Raw genomic sequence first — 17,881 nt, forward strand, 5'->3', positions numbered from 1 at the left:
ATTTGATTCAATCATTTTTTTTTATCGATAAACAATGATTGAATTATAATAATCCACTCACCTGAGCAACTTGTTCATCAGAGAGATCAGATTCACTGAAGGATGATCTGGACCTGACGAACAGTTAGTGAGTTAGTGAAGTAACTTGTGCTGTTTCATAACATTATAGCGGCAGCGTACACGATTCGCTCGCAATGAAAGTTTGGCTACACCACGAAAGCGGCTATTTATCTCTTAACACTTTCCAACTTAACATCATTATGCACATTCTCCCTACTGTTCTCTATACATTTCCTCGGGTGATGATTGGGAGAATTCGTTTAACAGTCATGAGAATGAGTAAGTAACTCACTAACACAATGGGTACCAGAATCCGAATCAATAAGGTCAATTGGCATCGACGTGTTTTGTATGCTTTGGAAATTAATCAGCATTGTTATATGCTCACCTTTTGCCAGGAATATCAAGTAAATCTGGATTATCTTGAAGAGCCTGTAAATATTCATTCAGATCAGAAAAAACCGTTAGTCAACATCAAATTAATACGGAACTAAATGCGTCGATCAATTTGAAGCTTCAACATCCCCCTTGACATTTGAACTTTTGCAGGTTGGTTCGTTCAAATCCCGTCCCGGGGACCAAAATTGTGTTCGAAATCCCTACCCCGTGCCGGATTTAATTGTTTCTTTTTTGCGTAAAAGGCAAGACAGGGACCGTGGCTTTTTTTTTTACCTATTCTTCAGAGTCAACTGCTCGCGAAAGTGAACTGTTTGCTTTAGATATCCCCATATTAAAGATAGAACGTGTATTCCGCCTGGCAGACGTAACAGCTGCGATTCAAATTTCCCACCCCAACCAGGCAAGGTTCAAATTCCCTCCCAGTGAGATACGAAACACGGTCAAATGCCTGTGGGTTTCCCGGTTTGGGGGAGGAAGGGGGTTGTTGAAGCTTCGAATCGATCGACGCATATTGTTCTCAAACCCTAATTTAAGAGACAACTTAGCCTCTAATCTTTTCTTGTCGTGCCAAAACTCTCTACTACTGAAAAGGAAATGGGTTGCCTTACCTGCAGCGCATTATTGATATCATTGTTCGCCTGTTTCAAGGCCTGCGTGGCCATGCAGCTGGAAAAACCCATCTCCACAAGGAATATATAAGAATCTACATTGACCCTGTACAAACAGAAAAAATATTAAAAGATGTTACTTAGTGAATGACACAGGATTTCCGCAGAAAAAAAAGATCCGAGTGCTCCCAACAGGAATCGAACCTATGTCCTTCTGATTAGTTCTGCGCATGCTCTGCCACTGTGCTATCGGAGTCTTGTGACAGGTTTGGCTGTTTAACTGGGTCTATGGTGACAAGCTTCTTGCATACTGCTGGACAGGAATGTCGAATGTGATGCTTTTATGAAATGAGGAGGTATATGGTGATGTGAATGAAGATGGTAAAGTTGAGGCCTGGTTATGTAAGTGAAAGATGATGTTATTCAGTGAACGAAACAGGCAAACTCGGAAAAAAGAACTCAGAGTTCACCCTATTCGAACCTACGACTTTCCGATTAGTACTTCGTATGCTCTACCACTGAGCTTTGAGAGATTCATCGCAGGCTTGGCTGCAAACTCTCGTTGAATGTTGTTCGAAATTTCAAATGCTGATCTCCTCAGGAGTAAAATGTTACTTTGAAACACCTTTTTCAAAGATTATCCATGATTTTATGTCTAAGTGACGTGAAAAATCATTTTTAACGAGAAAACTTTTTAGTTCGGTATGGCAGAAAACATCTTGGATAATGGACGAAGAAAAAAAAGAATACCTACAGGCATAAATGATTCAAACAAATTGTAAAAGGAAAACTTGAAAAATCTCAGGTAGATTTTCTCGTCGCAAAACCCGCAGCATCTACCCAAATTTTAACTTTCATATGATTCATTGAAGTCTCGACGCTTTGAAGACCTCAATATGTGGACAAAAACTCCGCTTTCGCCATTCAACAAATAGGTTTTAATTCTGACTCCACAAAACCCTGCGGATTGTGAACAATTCCACATTTTCATTCAGTGGCGTGGTTTTCCAGGGCGACTTTAGGTACACTGACTTGAAAAGTGATTAAGCGCGAGGCGAAGTAACGTGCGGTATCATGAGAAACGTGCGAAGAAGGTGTAACTGACGAAGAAAAACGCTAACAAACCTAACAAAAAAACACTAACGAGGAGGTATATAATTAGCAAGCGCTTAGATCTTATAGGATTTGTTTAATTTTTATTTCTATATTTTTATTGAGGGCTGGGCATTTTAAGTGGTACTCCTAACATTTGCAAATCATGGAAATGAAAATTAGTTACACGTACAGTGACCAGGATTTGCTTTAAACAGATTCAATTCAAGACGTTACAGTTCTGATCATATTTCCGTTGTTGTTTTTTCGGTGACGTAACCCCCCTTTCAGTGATGTGAAATTTGCACGCTCTTATTTCGCGCTATATGCAAATATAGTTCCTTTGTTTCCGCTTTTTTTTGCTTTCACATTCAATCTTCTTCGTTACCTTGTGAGGTTGGGTTACGCTACGTAACGGTGATGAGCTTCGTTTCCCGCGTCATTGCAGCAGTAAGTTTCGTTTTCCTTCTTCGTGTACTTATCGTTCTGTGTTTTTGCTTTTCCTCGAGTTTTTGTGGCTGGTATTTCTCTATTTCTTAGTGAGTCAAGTACAATGCTCCGAAATGAAAAAACCGTAGTTTCGTGCTTCGTATCTCGATAAAGCATGCTAACACATTGATCCATTATTGTCAAATTTATCGCTCAATGATGATAAAATAATTTTCAGGTTCTGAGCTCATGCTCGCAGTTCATGTCATTAGTTCATGCTTACAGTTAAGACTCGATTTTAAGCTCTTAGTTCATGTTCTGAGTTTAGACTTTTAGTTCAGTTTTTCTCTGTTCGGGCTCCCAGTTTCAGAGCGGTTGACGGTTGACGTTTATTAGGAAGATGTATTTCTGTGCGTTAAAATTAAGCTTAAGTTTTTCTTTTTTTTATTATAAGTAATGAATCATGTTCGAATCTCTTCAGTATTTCTCTAGCGAAAGGAAGTGGTGTGTTTTGAATGAATTACCGGTAATCGGCTCCCCGTGTTTGTGCAAAGACTTCGAAAGAAGGCGATAACTCCCGACATGATTCAAACGTGTTTTTGGTTATGATCTTATCGAATGGTACGCAATGCCGTGTACACAAGCGAGTTATTAACGAAGTTTGCAATTTTTCAGTGAGACAGTTTTAATTTGAATATGAAATTATTTACAAACTGTCGCTTACATAGGTGAAAATCAATGAAAACGACTATAAACCAGGAATTTTTGGAAACCTTGAGACAAGTTCACCATTTTCAAAGATTCTTCCAGGTCGAAAACTTTTGTTAGCAAGCTGCTAAAATCGAAAATGGAAACACATGGAAAGACTTTGAAACCGTTTGTGAAGGCTGACGGTAAAAATTTATTCATTTTGACGGCTGCCGGTTACATGGTATTGATAGCCCCATTTAAGGCTCTTGACTAAGGCTCTCAGTTAAGGCTATTAGTTTGTGCTCTCAGTTAATTTTCTATGCTCGCAATTCATGTTTTCAGTTCATGTTCTTAGTTTAGGCTCTCAGCTCGGGCTCTCAGTTCAGGCTCTCTCTCAGGTTCAGGCTCTCAGTTCAGGCTCTCAGGCTCAGTTCAGGCTCTCAGTTCAGGCTCTCGGTTCAGGCTCTCAGTTCAGGCTCTCAGTTCAGGCTCTCTGTTCAGGCTCTCTGTTCAGGCTCTCTGTTCAGGCTCTCTGTTCAGGCTCTCTGTTCAGGCTCTCTGTTCAGGCTCTCTGTTCAGGCTCTCTGTTCAGGCTCTCTGTTCAGGCTCTCTGTTCAGGCTCTCTGTTCAGGCTCTCTGTTCAGGCTCTCTGTTCAGGCTCTCTGTTCAGGCTCTCTGTTCAGGCTCTCAGTCTCTGTTCAGGTCTCTGTTCAGGCTCTCGTTCAGGCTCTCTGAGGTCTCTGTTCCGAGTTCGAGTTTGTTCCGTTCATGCCGAGTTCATGTTCCGAGTTCATGTTCCGAGTTCATGTTCCGAGTTCATGTTCCGAGTTCATGTTCCGAGTTCATGTTCCGAGTTCATGTTCCGAGTTCATGTTCATGTTCCGAGTTCATGTTCTGCGTTCATGTTCTGCGTTGTTTTGCGTTCATGTTCCGAGTTCACGTTCCGATTTGTGTTTTGCGTTCATGTTTCATCCATAACTCTTCGAAAAAAAGAAGCGCTTGTTCATTCAAAAAAGGAAAAAAAAAAGCAAATAAGAAGAGCTTTCCAGCTAAACCTGTCAATTCAAATGAAACGAACGCATCAGGCTGAGCGCAATAAACTTTGACGCAGACTCACCACACTTCTATTGACTTTTATTGCAAAAAAGCAAATTTCAAAGACTGAATTCTATCACAAATGTAGATCTGTTATTCATTAAGTTCAGGTAGACTTTAAACTTTGTCGTGTCCACACCAAAATCTAAGCTGGCTTCATCTATTGCTGCATATTCAATTGTGTTATACAGATATGGTGGTCTACAGGGTATCACTCACCACCAGTTTATTAGTCAGAAATAGACCGATCAAAATTATGAAAATGTCACAAATACACCTTTTGCTAGTCATTCCCCTCAGTCGTATCACTCATTGGTTAAATTCATGAAGGAGAATATATGATAATAATAATAATAATAATAAAGGTTTATTGAAATACATGTCGATGCGCAGTAAAAAATAATGCCTTGTTTACAATTAAAAAAAACTTGTTTCACGGATAAAATATGTTTTCATAAAGGTTCTCAGAGGACTGGGGTTACAATTCCTTGGAAAATTTTTTTGGTAAAATTTATTTACATGTGTTAATCATTAGAAAAAAGGATATTACAATCCTTATTTTTGTAGGTCTAAATATTTTAACTGGGACGAAAGAAAGCTACAATTCCTTGGAAAATTGTTTGGGTAAAATATATTTACATGTGTTAATCATTAGAAAAAAGGATATTACAATCCTTATTTTTGTAAGTATATATTTTAACTGAGACGAAAGAAAGCTACAATTGCGTGAATGGAGCGTTCAATGACGATATTTACATTTAAAATGATATTAAAGAGCAGAATTGCACGAACAATAGCTCCTTCAGACATTCATTTGCTGAAAAATTATTTTCATTTCGCCCGAATAACATTCATCAACGTAGAAGACAATCAAACTCTACTTAATGGCAAGCAAAAAGGTAACAATCTTATTGTAACGAGACGCACATATTTAGATCCATGATACCATTAATATGGGGAGGCGAGAATCTCAAACTCGCTGATGGAGTTATGCTTCAGTTACCTCAATCTTGATTGGGACGTGTCAGTCCGCTTTGTTCTGATACTCTGACATTAATCAGCTGACGTTTTCACCTGAAGTTCGAGTTATAAGGATATTTTTAGCCAATTGAAGGAAAAATAAGTTCGAGTTGACGGGGAGCCCGAGTTAACCGATTTGGAGTCAACTGATAATAGATGGTAGAGAAAATTGGGTCAACCCCCAAAGAAATCGGATTTTGTTTGATTTAACTAGGTTTGAGTTTTTTTTAGAGGGTTACTACGTTTTTGGTGCATTGTACTTCAAGATGAAGCGTTCATTAACTTTCATAAGTTACTAAAGGCAGGTGAGACACTTCTGCATGTCATTTGATGCGAAAATAATATGGCCAGACGATCCACAGACCAGGTTAGATCCAAGCAGCACCCCAGCTTCTAGGCCACCATTGCCGAGCGAAGACCTGGTACGTTGACATTACCTGCAAACCTTGCCGCACTCCATTTACGCAACTTTTCTTTCTGAATGCATTTGTAAAAAGAAGTGAATTGGCCAAGCAAGTTACCTGCCTCTTCATGTTCATGACCGTGAAGAAGTACCGAAACTTCCGTGAGGTGGTAGAATATCAGAGAATTAACTTTCGAATGCTATTTATTTATAAATGTTATTAAGTAAAAATGACCATCATATGCAGAAATTTGATTTTCCTTAAATATGAGTTCGACACTTTTTTCTCTTTTTGTAGGACCTTCGAGCAGTTCTTGATCTACTCTCTTCTTCACCACCAGTTGGGATGGTGGTGTTAAATTTTAAAGCAGGCTGCGGTCAGTTTTGCAGCATTTAATGCCTGACTAAGCACTTCAAGATGTCTGTTCCACTGGACTCAAGCAGTGTGGAGGATGGTACGTTAGTATTCTGGTTACATGGTTACATGCGCTCACTGTTAGCTTTAGTGCCAGTAAGATGGGTCGCATGTTAGAAGTAAAACTACCATAAAAGCGTTCACAAATTACTTATTGTCTAATAATATTGCTGAGTTTTTTTTTTTAATTGTCAGTATCTGCGCACTTTTAGATGTTATTGTATTTGATTATTACGTTAGTCTTGCGCTCACGTTTAAGATTCTCTCTCGTTCTCTTGTTTCGTTGGTCTTTCGCGCACTTTTATTGTCTTTCATTAGTTTGTTACTTTAGTACCTGGCGCACTTTAAATAATTTACTGACTCGATAAGCACATCAGTTTTTCGCTCACTTTTAACATTATCTTTAAGTTGACTGATAGGTTTGTGTTTGGCGCACTTTTAGGATTCTTCTTCTGTTTCGAAGTTACATTAGTGTCTAGCACATCTTTAAGGATTGTCTTAGATTCGATTGCTACGTTTTTTTAAAATTTTCTGTTACTTGTGATTGTTCACGATTTCATCTCACTCATTTTGGGCTTCTCTTCAAATCCATTGATTGGTTGATATGTTGGAGACTTTTAAGATTCTCTTTCAATCGATTGTTACGCAAGTATTTCGCACACTTTTAGAATTATCTTTTATTTGATTGTACGTTATCGTCCTGCGCATTTTAGGGTACTCCAAGGGCCTTCGCTCGAAATTTACATTAGTGTCGCACTCAGTCTTAGGATTAACTTACGCTCGTTTGTTATGTCAGTTTCTGGCACACTTTTAGGATTCACTTTCAATCGATTGTTATGTTGATATCTCGGGTGCTTTAAGAATTTTCTGTCATTTGATTGTTACATTAGTATCTGGTGCTGTTCTTGCATTCCATTTCATTGGATTGAAACTCTAAGAATTGCACTCGAAGGATTTTTAAGAATCATTAATATGTCGACAAAAACTTCAGATGAGGGGTTCTGCGATAAAATGGCTTTCAGGACACTCGGCATGATTTAAACTTGTACTTGATTTTGATCTTATCAAATGGCAAATTGTCAACGAAGTTTTAAAATTCTTCAAAATCTAAAGCGGCTAAAATAAAGATATATGGCAGACCTTCAAATCTTTTGACGATTATTACAAAGCTGCATTTGTGCGGGTTGTGACGGGTGACGGTAAAGGCCTTCTCATTTTGACGGCTGACAGTTAAATTTAAGACCCTTTGACGGCTGACGGTTAAATTCCAATGAGAAGCACACTTAAGGCTCTCGAATCAGGCTCGCAATACAAACTCTCATTTTAGGCTTTCAGTTTATGCTCTAAATTAGTTCAGTTTCAGTTCATGCTCGTTCAGTTCAGTTGCTCTCTTTCAGGTTCATGTTCTCTTGTTCAGGCTCTCAGTTCAGGCTCTCAGTTCAGGCTCTCAGGCTTCAGGCTCTCTGTTCAGGCTCTCTGTTCAGGCTCTCTGTTCAGGCTCTCTGTTCAGGCTCTCAGGTTCTCTCTGTTCAGGCTCTCTGTTCAGGCTCTCTTTCAGGTTCGTTGGTCGAATTCATGTTCTGGTTGATGTTCTGAGTTCGTGTTCTGAGTTCGTGTTCTGAGTTCGTGTTCTGAGTTCGTGTTCCGAGTTGAGTTTCTGAGTTCATGTTCGTTCCGAGTTTACGTTCCGCGTCCATGTTTCTGATCTTTAACTAAAAACCGCTTTGTTAAATCCGGGCAAAAGAAAAATAAAAGCAAGTGCGAAGAGCTAACCAACTGAACCTGTGAATTCAAATTAAACAAACGTATCAGACAGAGCACAGTTAACTTTGACCAGGCTTTAATTGCCAAAAAAGACAAATTTAAAAGACCGAAGTCTGTCACAAATGAAGATATGTTAATTTTTAAGGTAAGGTGGACTTAAAATTTTGTCATGTTCAGACGAAAATCCGACCTGGTCTCACCTATATCGCGGAATAGGAAATTTTGTCTTACAGATATGAAGATCTACAGGACACACTCTACTTAGAATAAAAAAAATATAATTTTATTTCAATGTATCGGACATTTTATTTCAGTATCGTTCATTATGAGCAGATAAAAATTATGAAAATGTCACAAATACTCCCTTTGCTGTTCATTTTCATTTTCATTTCATTTCCCTTCATTTCTTTCAAGTTTTGATTTTTTTTTCGAGGGGGAGTTTGATGTAAATAAGAGCAGTGAAGGTTCATTGAAATACATGTCGTTGCACAGAGTGAAGAGATACCATGTTTCAAAATTTTTATTAAAATAAAAACTTATTTCGCAGGCTAGAAATGGTATCTGATGATTTAGGATTCTAAGAGGACTGGGGTTACAATTCCTTGAAAACTTGTTTGATGTGTTATTGCATGGGAAAAGTTTATTAAAATTAAAATTTGTAAGTATACATATTGGCAATACTTTTACTGAGATGACAAAAAGCTGCAGCTGCGCGAAGGAGCTTTCAATAACGATATTTACATTTTAAATGATGTTCAACAGCAAAATCACACACATGCGAACTTCTTCAGATTATTTACCAATTAATTATTTTCATCTCGCCCACATAACATTTACTAATCCAGAAAACAATCAAAATTTACTATATGACCGGCATATTCAAAGACAAGATTTTTTATTAGCGCGATATGCATTAAAAAAAGAACAACAATTGACCCTTTTAAATAGCCATCTCCACAAAGGTAACAATCTTTTTTGTTATGAGACAAACATTAAGATAAGAATGTCAAATTCGCTAATGTATTTATGCTTCAGTTGCCTCTCTCTTGTTTGGGACGTGCTAGTCCGCTATGTTCTGATACGTCGTGCATTAATGCGCTCATTAACTTTAATAAGGTACTAAAGGCAGGTGAGACACTTCTGCTTGTCATTTGGTGCGAAAATATGGCCAGATGGTCCACAGATCTTGGTTTCGAACTGGATCAGGAGTACATACCTCTAAATTTTCTGCAGGCCGACTTCCACGTCAGATCCAAGCAGCACCTCAGCTTCTGGGATACTTTGCCGTGCTACGACCTGGTACGTTGACGTTACCTTTAAACCTTGCCGCATTCCATTTACGCAGCTCTTGTTCATAAATGCATTTGTTAAAAAAAGTGAACTGGCCAGGCAAGTTTACTTCCTGTTCATATTTATGATTGGAGAGAAATATCGAAATTTCCGTGAGGTAGAAGATGAGAGAGAATTAACTTTCGAATGCTATTTATTATAGTGTTATATTAAGTAAGAATGACCATCAAATACAGAAAATCTTACTTTCCTTAAATGAGTTTGTCATTTTTTTTCTCCTTTTTGTAGGAACTTCGAGCAGTTCCTTCTCTACTCTCTTCTTCACCACCGGTTTGGAAGGTGGTGTTATACTTTTTCATCAGTCCCTGTGGTCGGTTTACCGGCATTTAATGCATGACGAAGCAATTCAAGGTTGTCAGTTTCACTGGACGCAAGCAATGTGGAGGATGGTACGTTTGTATTCTGATTACATTTATTTCTTGGATTAATATTTACAGGTTTTCATGAGTCCTCTGTTAGCTTTAGTGGTGGTTTAGGTGGGTGGCATGTTAGTTAGAAGTAAAACTATTACCTAAGCGTTTACAAATTAATTAATGTCTAATCATATTGGTAATTTTTTTAAATTTACTGTTACAGAAGAAATAAATTTACAGTATTTCACAGGGAATAGAAGTATATAGTTAGTTATATTTGGACTCGCTAAGGTTATAACATGTTAGTATCTCGCGTACCTTAAGGATTATCTTTCATTCGGTTATTACGTTTGTATCTCGCGCTATTTTGAGATTCTCTTCTTTTGGGTTGTTACGTCAGATTCGCGTGCATTTTTGGGATTGTTTTAGATTCGATTGAAAATGGTTAGATCGTGACGTAAGTATGTGGCATACTTTTAGGATTTCTCTTTTATTGGATTGTTACGGTAGTATCACTTGCTCTTTAAGGATTTTTTTTCTTTCGATTTTTTCATTAGTATCACTCGCACTTTTAAAACTCTCTTTCATTGGATTGTTACTTTAGTGTATCACGCACTTTAAATGTTGTCTTTGGTAGGATTGATGCTCCGTTTTCGCGCGGACTTTTAGAATCCTATTTTATGAGTCTGTTACGGTAGTACGTGGCACACTTTAAGGAATTTGCTTCATTAAGTTATTATGATAGTTTCACGTTACGATAGATTGCCGTTTACGTTAGTATCTCGCGCACTTTTAAGCATTCTCTTTCATTGAATTGTTACGTTAATATCTTGCGCACTTTAGATTTTCTTTCACCTGATTGTTATTTTAGTCTTTCGCGCACGTTTAAGATATTCTTTCATCGGCCTACTACATTAATCTTTCGCCCACTTTTACTATTGTCTTTCATCGGCTTGTCACGTTGGTTGGTACCTGGCGCACTTTAGATCATTTTCTTTCGTTTGATTGGTACATCAGTTTTTCGCACACTTTCAGTATTATCTCTTAATTAATTGGTAGGTTAGTGTTTTGTGCACTTTTAGGATGCTTCATCTTTCGAAGTTACCAGTGTTTATTTATAGGATTATTTTAGATTCGATTGCTACGTTAGTATCTTGCGCACTTTAAGGCTTCCCTTTTAATCGATTGTTACGCTGGAGACTTTTAAGATTCTCTTTCATTCGATTGCTACATTTGATCTTGGGCATTTTTCAGTTTCTCTTCCGATTGTACGCGATTGTTATTTCGCACACTTTAAGGCTTCTCTTGCGATCCATAGATTAGTTGATGTTTTGGAGACTTTTAGGAACCTCTTTCATTCGATTTGAACGTTAGTAGTATCTCGCAAACATTAAGGATTCTCTTTTCATTCGATTGTTCTCTTAGTGTCAGGCGTACATTTAGATTCATTTTCAAAGACGAAAACTCCGAGGAAGAGTTTTGCGAAAAAAAAAATTGCTTTTAACGAAATTTCAGGACACTAAACATGATTCAAACGTGTTTTTGGTTGTGATCATGTCGAATGATACTCAATGGCGTGCACACAAGCAAGTGATTTATGAAGTTAGCTATTTTTCAAGAAACAGTAGTAATTTGAATATGATATTTTTAAACAGTCGCTTATATAGGCGAAAACTAGGCATTTTTTGGAAACCTTGGCACTAGTTTAGCATTTTACAGATTCTTTCAGATCGAAAACTGTCGTTTGTAGCAAGCTGCCAGATGGAGAGATTCGAAAGACCCTCAAACCGTTTTTGACGTGTAATATCGAGCTGCACTTGTGAAGAATGACGGTAAAAATTATATTCATTTTGACGGCTGACGGTTACGAAACTCCATTTAAGGCTCTCGACTCAGGCTCTCATTTCAGGCTTTCAGTTTGTGTTGTCAATTAATTCTGTGTCAGTTCTTACTTTCAGTTCATGTTCTAAGTTTAGGCTCTCAGTTCAGGCGCTCAGTTCAGGCTCTCAGTTCAGGCTCTCAGTTCAGGCTCTCAGTTCAGGCTCTCAGTTCAGGCTCTCAGTTCAGGCTCTCAGTTCAGGTTCTCAGTTCAGGTTCTCAGTTCAGGCTCTCAGTTCAGGCTCTCAGGCTCAGTTCAGTTCTCAGTTCAGGCTCTCAGCTTAGGCTCTGAGTTCAGGTTCTGAGTTCATGTTCTGAGTTCATGTTCTGAGTTCATGTTCTGAGTTCATGCTCTGAGTATGCTCTGAGTTCATCTGAGTTCATGAGTTCATGCTCCGAGTTCATGCTCCGAGTTCATGCTCCGAGTTCATGTTCCGAGTTCATGTTCCGAGTTCATGTTCCGAGTTCATGTTCCGAGTTCATGTTCCGAGTTCATGTTCATGTTTCGAGTTCATGTTCCGAGTTCATGTTCCGAGTTCATGTTCCGAGTTCATGTTCCGAGTTCATGTTCCGAGTTCATGTTCCGAGTTCATGTTCCGAGTTCATGTTCCGAGTTCATGTTCCGAGTTCATGTTCCGAGTTCATGTTCCGAGTTCATGTTCCGAGTTCATGTTCCGAGTTCATGTTCCGAGTTCATGTTCCGAGTTCATGTTCCGAGTTCATGTTCCGAGTTCATGTTCCGAGTTCCCATGTTCCGAGTTCCCGTTGCAATTTCCCGTTGCAATTTCCGTTGCAATTTCCCATTGCAATTTCCCATTGCAAGTACTCGTTCCGCGTTCATGTTCTGAGTTAACGTTTTATTCATAAACTTGGACTAAAAAACCACTTTGTTAAATCCGGGCAAAAAAAAAAAAAAAGCAAGCGGGAAGAGGTAACCAACCAAATCTGTCGATTCAAATTAAACAAACGTATTAGGCTGAGCTGAGCACAATAATAAACAAAGTTAAACAAATTTAAAAGACCGAAACTGAAGTCTGTCACAATGAAGATCTGTTAATTATTAAGGTTAGACGGACCTAAAATTTTGTCTTGTTTAGACAAAAATCCGAGCTGGTCCACCTATCGCTGAATAGAAAATTGTGTCATGCGGATAAGGTCTGCCGAGCACACACCTTTGTGGAAAAAAAAATTTTTTTCTTTCAACGTATCAGAAATTTTATTTAAGTATCGGCCATTATGAGCGATGAATTACCACTGATTACCAGTATATCTGTCATATAGGGCCCGATAAAAATTATGAAGATATATCACAAATACTCCTTTTGCTTTCATTCGCATTAATTTTAATTTCCCTTTTTGATTTGATTTTTGTTTGTATCAAGGGAATTGGATTTAAATGAAATGAAAGTAGTCAAGACTCGTTGAAACATGTCGTTTTGCGGAGTGAAGAAATACCAAGTTTTAAAATTAAAAAAAAAAAAAACAATTTCGCAGGTGATAAATGGTGCCTGAAGTTTTAGATTCTAAGAGAACTGGGGTTACAATTCCTTGAAAACTTGTTTAATGCGTTATTACATGGGGAAAAGTTTATTACAATTAAAAATTTGTAAGTAGACATACTACCTATACTTTTACTTAGATGAAAAAAGCTACAATTTCGCGAAATAACTATCAACAGCAGAATCACACAATTACGAGCTCCTTCAGAAATTTGTTTATCGATAAACTATTCTCATCTCGTCCAAACAATGTTTATTAACGTAGAAGACAATCAAAGTCAAATAAATGGTTAGCATATTTAAAGAGAAGACTTTTTTTTATTAACGCGATTTACAAATCGATTGCATCTTTTAACAACCATCTCCATAAAGGAAACAATCCACGTTCACTTATGGAGGTAAGAATCTCAAATTGGCTGATGGGGTTTATGCTTTAGTTACCTCACTTTACTGATTATGATGTGTCAGTCCACCATCTCCTGAAACATCGACATTAATCGACTGACTGATATTTTCAGCTAAACTTCGAGGGATAAGGGTAAATTTGAGCCAAGTGAAAGTAAAATTAGTTTGAGTTGACGGGGATTTCGAGTTAACCGACTCGGAATCATCTGGTAATAGATGATAAGGAAAGTGGGGTCAAATCCAAAGGACATCGGATTCTGTAATTTTTGTAATTTTGTGATTTTCGAATTTTCTTTTGGTGCATTTTACTTCACGATAAATGCGTTCGTTAACTTTAATAAGTTACTAAAGGCAGGTGAGACACTTCTGCATGTCAGACGATCCACAGACCTTGGTTTCGAACTGGACCAGGAGTACATACCTCTAAATTTTCTGCAGGCTACATCCAGGTCAGATCCAAGCAGCACCTCGGCTTCTGGGCTACTTTGCCGTGCTACGACCTGGTACGTTGACGTTACCTTTAAACCTTGCCGCATTCCATTTACGCAGCTCTTGTTCATAAATGCATTTGTTAAAAGAAGTGAACTGGCCAAGCAAGTTTACTTCCTGTTCATAATCATGATGGAGAGAAATATCGAAATTTCCGTGAGGTGGTAGAAGATCCGAGAATCTTTCGAATGCTATTTAATTATAAATGTTATATTAAGTAAGAATGACCATCAAATACAGAAAATCTCATTTTCCTTAAATATGAGTTTGTCAATTTTTTCTTTTTGTAGGAACTTCGAGCAGTTCCTTCTCTACTCTCTTCTTCACCACCGGTTTGGAAGGTGGTGTTAGATTTTTAAAGCAGCTGTGGTCAGTTTTTTTTAGCATTTAATGCCTGACGTAGCACTTCAAGGATGACAGTTTCATTGGACGCAAGCATTGTGGAGGATGGTACGTTAGTATTCTAATTACATTTATTTCTTGGAGCAATATTACAGGTTTTCAAGCGCCAACTGCTAGATTTAGGGCTAGTCTAGGTGGGTCACATGTTAGAAGTAAAACTAGTATAAGATCGTAATAAATTACATATAGTCTAATTATGTTCTTAATTTTTTTTCTAATTTTACAATATACAGGGATATAGAAGTACAAGGTTATCTTAGGATTCACTAAGGTTTTGACATGATGTCAAAACCTTAGTGAGTGTTTAAGACCTTTAGTGTCTCGCGCACGTTGAGGATTGCTTTCATTGTATTATTACGTGGTAATATAAAGTTTACCTTACCTTACCTTTCGTCAGTTTCTCGCGCACTTTTTGGATTGTTTTAGTTTCGATTGTTACCTTCTATGTCGCGCACTCTTTAGGATTGCCTTCATTCACTTGTTACGGTAGGATCTCGCGCACTTAAAAAATTATCTTTCATTGGATTGTTACGTCGTTATCTCGCGCACTTTAAGATTATCTTTCATTTGATATCTATGGTAATATCTATGGTAATATCACGTGCACTTTAAGGATTCCATTTTATTCGATTTTTACATTAGTATCTCGCGCACTTTTAGAACTCTCTTTCATTGAATTGTTACGTTGGTGTCTCGTGCTCTTCGAATATTCTCTTTCATAGGGTTATTTGGTTCGTATCTCGCGCTTTTCTAGAATTCTTCTCCAAGTTAGTTGCGTTAGTACCTGGCAGACTTTTAGGCTTATCTCCCGATCAATTGATTCGTTGAGTGTTAAAGACCTTTAAGATTCTCGATTGTTACGTTGGAATCTCGCATTCTGTTAGGATTCTTTTTCATTCGTGTTTTACATTAGTTTTATAATATGAACTGCTGTGTTTTAGTTTATAATGTGAACTACGGTGTTTTTCAAGAATCTCCAGCCTTGAGAAAAGCCGTAACAACGCACGTGAAAAAATACGATACTTTTTTTACGTGTGTTTGATATTGTCAATCAGCTGCTTACACGTCACTTGCCTCTCGCGTCGGTCAGGTTGACAAATAAACGGCATAGTCTTCACCGTTCTCAATCCAAGGTGGTTGGTCGGAATTTTTTCCGATTATGGTTGCCAAAACACCAAAAAATTTTGTCTTTTACGGACAGTGACGGTCGAACTTTCCTAGAAGGGGAAGAAAACCGAAATACGAAAAGAGAAACCGAAAGTTACGTATTCAATGGCCGTGGTAATGGCATTTCTTGCGGCTGAATTTTGTACGTTAAAAGTTGCGCCATTGTTTGTTTTTGTAATGATTTGACGCATGTTTTCATCTTGAGCTCGAGTGCGCCAACGCACTTTATGATTTTATCGGGGATTATCGATCCTTTATTTTCATTAAGTAACAAAGTCGACTGTTCTCGCCGGTAAATGGCTATTGTGTGTTTGTATGATTAATAAAATAATACATGCTTGCTCGTGGATATGAAATTTCTTTTCTCGTGTTCAATTCGACATCTCACTCGTGATCTATTGAGTTAAACACTCGAAGAGAAATTCCATATCTACTCGCGCTTTTGTATGTATTACGCACATCTTTAGAATTATCTTTCGTTCGATTGTTACATTAGTAGCACGGGTACTTTTAGGATTCTTTTTCATTCGATTGTTACGCTAGCATCTCGCGCATTTTAAGCTACTCCTTCATTCGAAAGTTACTTTGGTGTCTCGCACATTCTTAAGCCTCGTTCAAACGGTCATAGGAACCATCATGCACTATTATTGACTATCATTGACTATTATGGAGTTTGTTCATATTCATATTCCACATGATAGTTCATGATAGTTCTTGCAGTTTTAACGAGTGAATGATAGCGAATGATGGTTTTTCAGTCGGCAGCTGCCAAAAAACGAGCTCAAACCGAAATGGTAAATTGACTGAAATAAAATTTCTCAGAATGTCTCCTGATTCTTTCTAATCATCTCCTAGGCTTCAGTATCTTCAACTGGCAACTTTTTTGGCTAATTTCAAATGCCACCGAAATTGCTGACCTCAGCGCGCGCAAGGAGTGTCTTACATTCGATTGTTACGTCAGTTTCTGGCGCACTTTTAGGATTTACTTGTAATCGATTGTTGCGTTGATATCTTGGGTACTTTATGATTTTCTTTCCTTCGATCGTTACGTTGGTATCTCGTGCTGTTCTTGCATTCCATTTCATTCGATCATATGCTAGTCTTTCCTGCACTTTAAGGATCTGAAGCATAGATCAAGTATAAAAAACGCTGTGATCTCGTGGGAATCATTAATATAGCGGCGAAAACTATTGATTTTACGATAAAAAAATATTTTTGGCGGCTTTCAGGACAATTGACATGATTCAAACGTCTTTTTGGTTGATATTGTCGAAGATACGGAATGGCGTGTGTACACAAGCAAGTCATTAATGAAATTAGCTATTTTTGCAGTAACAAGGTATTGATTCGAATATTAAAACATTTTCAAACTGTTGCTTAGATGAACGAACATCAATAAAAATGACCGTAAACTGAAAATGTTTCGAAACATAGAGACAAGCTGTTAACTAACTGTTGTAAGCAAGCGGCTAGAATTGAGGGATTCGGAAGACCTTCAATCTGTTTGACGGTTGACATTAAGCTTCATTTGTGACAGCTGACGGTAGAAATCTATCTACTTTAACGGCTGACCGTTAATCCCTTCGAGAACCACATTAAGGCTCTCGAATCAGGCTCTGAGTCCAGGCTCTCATTTCAGGCTTAATTTCAGGCTCATTTAATTTCATGCGGGCAGTTCATGTTTTCAGTTCACGCTCTCAGTTCACGCTCTGGTTCAGGCTCTCGGTTCAGGCTCTCGGTTCAGGCTCTCTCTCGGTTCAGGCTCTCGGTTCAGGCTCTCGGTTCAGGCTCTCGGTTCAGGCTCTCGTTCAGGGTCTCGGTTCAGGCTCTCGGTTCAGGCTCTCGGTTCAGGCTCTCGGTTCAGGCTCGGTTCGGCTCTCGGTTCAGGTTCTCGTTCAGTCTCTCGTTCGAGTTCACGTTCCGAGTTCACGTTCGAGTTCACGTTCCGAGTTCACGTTCCGAGTTCACGTTCCGAGTTCACGTTCCGAGTTCACGTTCCGAGTTCACGTTCCGAGTTCACGTTCCGTTCAGTTCACGTTCCGAGTTCACGTTCCGAGTTCGTTCCGTTCCGTTCGAGTTCACGTTCCGAGTTCACGTTCCGAGTTCACGTTCCGAGTTCACGTTCCGAGTTCACGTTCCGAGTTCACGTTCCGAGTTCATGTTCCGAGTTCATGTTCCGAGTTCATGTTCCGAGTTCATGTTCCGAGTTATCTTCTGCGTTTAAAAAAAAAAAAGTATCGGGCTGAGCACAATAAACTATGACGTAGACTGGACACACTTAGAGCTGTGACTTTTATCGCAAACAAGCAGATTGAAAAGATCGAAGTCTGTCACAAATGTAGATCTGTTAATTAATAGGGCCA

The 17,881-nt window shown here is 38.4% G+C and overlaps 1 protein-coding gene and 1 long non-coding RNA gene across 2 annotated transcripts in view; one reads left to right on the forward strand and one right to left on the reverse strand.

Moving 5' to 3' along the window:
* Positions 1-1,174, reverse strand: part of LOC136282899 (uncharacterized) — a 1,874-nt gene extending 700 nt beyond the window's left edge. The window contains exons 1-3 of the long non-coding RNA XR_010718482.1: positions 1,068-1,174; positions 449-492; positions 62-113 (exon numbers count right to left, since the gene is read on the reverse strand). This is a non-coding gene — a long non-coding RNA (uncharacterized lncRNA). The remainder of the gene's footprint in view (positions 1-61; positions 114-448; positions 493-1,067) is intronic.
* LOC131786209 (DNA-dependent protein kinase catalytic subunit) overlaps positions 1-17,881 on the forward strand; it is a 257,393-nt gene that overhangs the window by 123,932 nt on the left and 115,580 nt on the right. The gene's annotated exons all lie outside the window — the stretch shown is intronic.

This window comes from Pocillopora verrucosa, chromosome 8 (assembly GCF_036669915.1).
Source record: "Pocillopora verrucosa isolate sample1 chromosome 8, ASM3666991v2, whole genome shotgun sequence".
In the NCBI taxonomy this organism is placed as follows: Eukaryota; Metazoa; Cnidaria; class Anthozoa; order Scleractinia; family Pocilloporidae; genus Pocillopora; species Pocillopora verrucosa.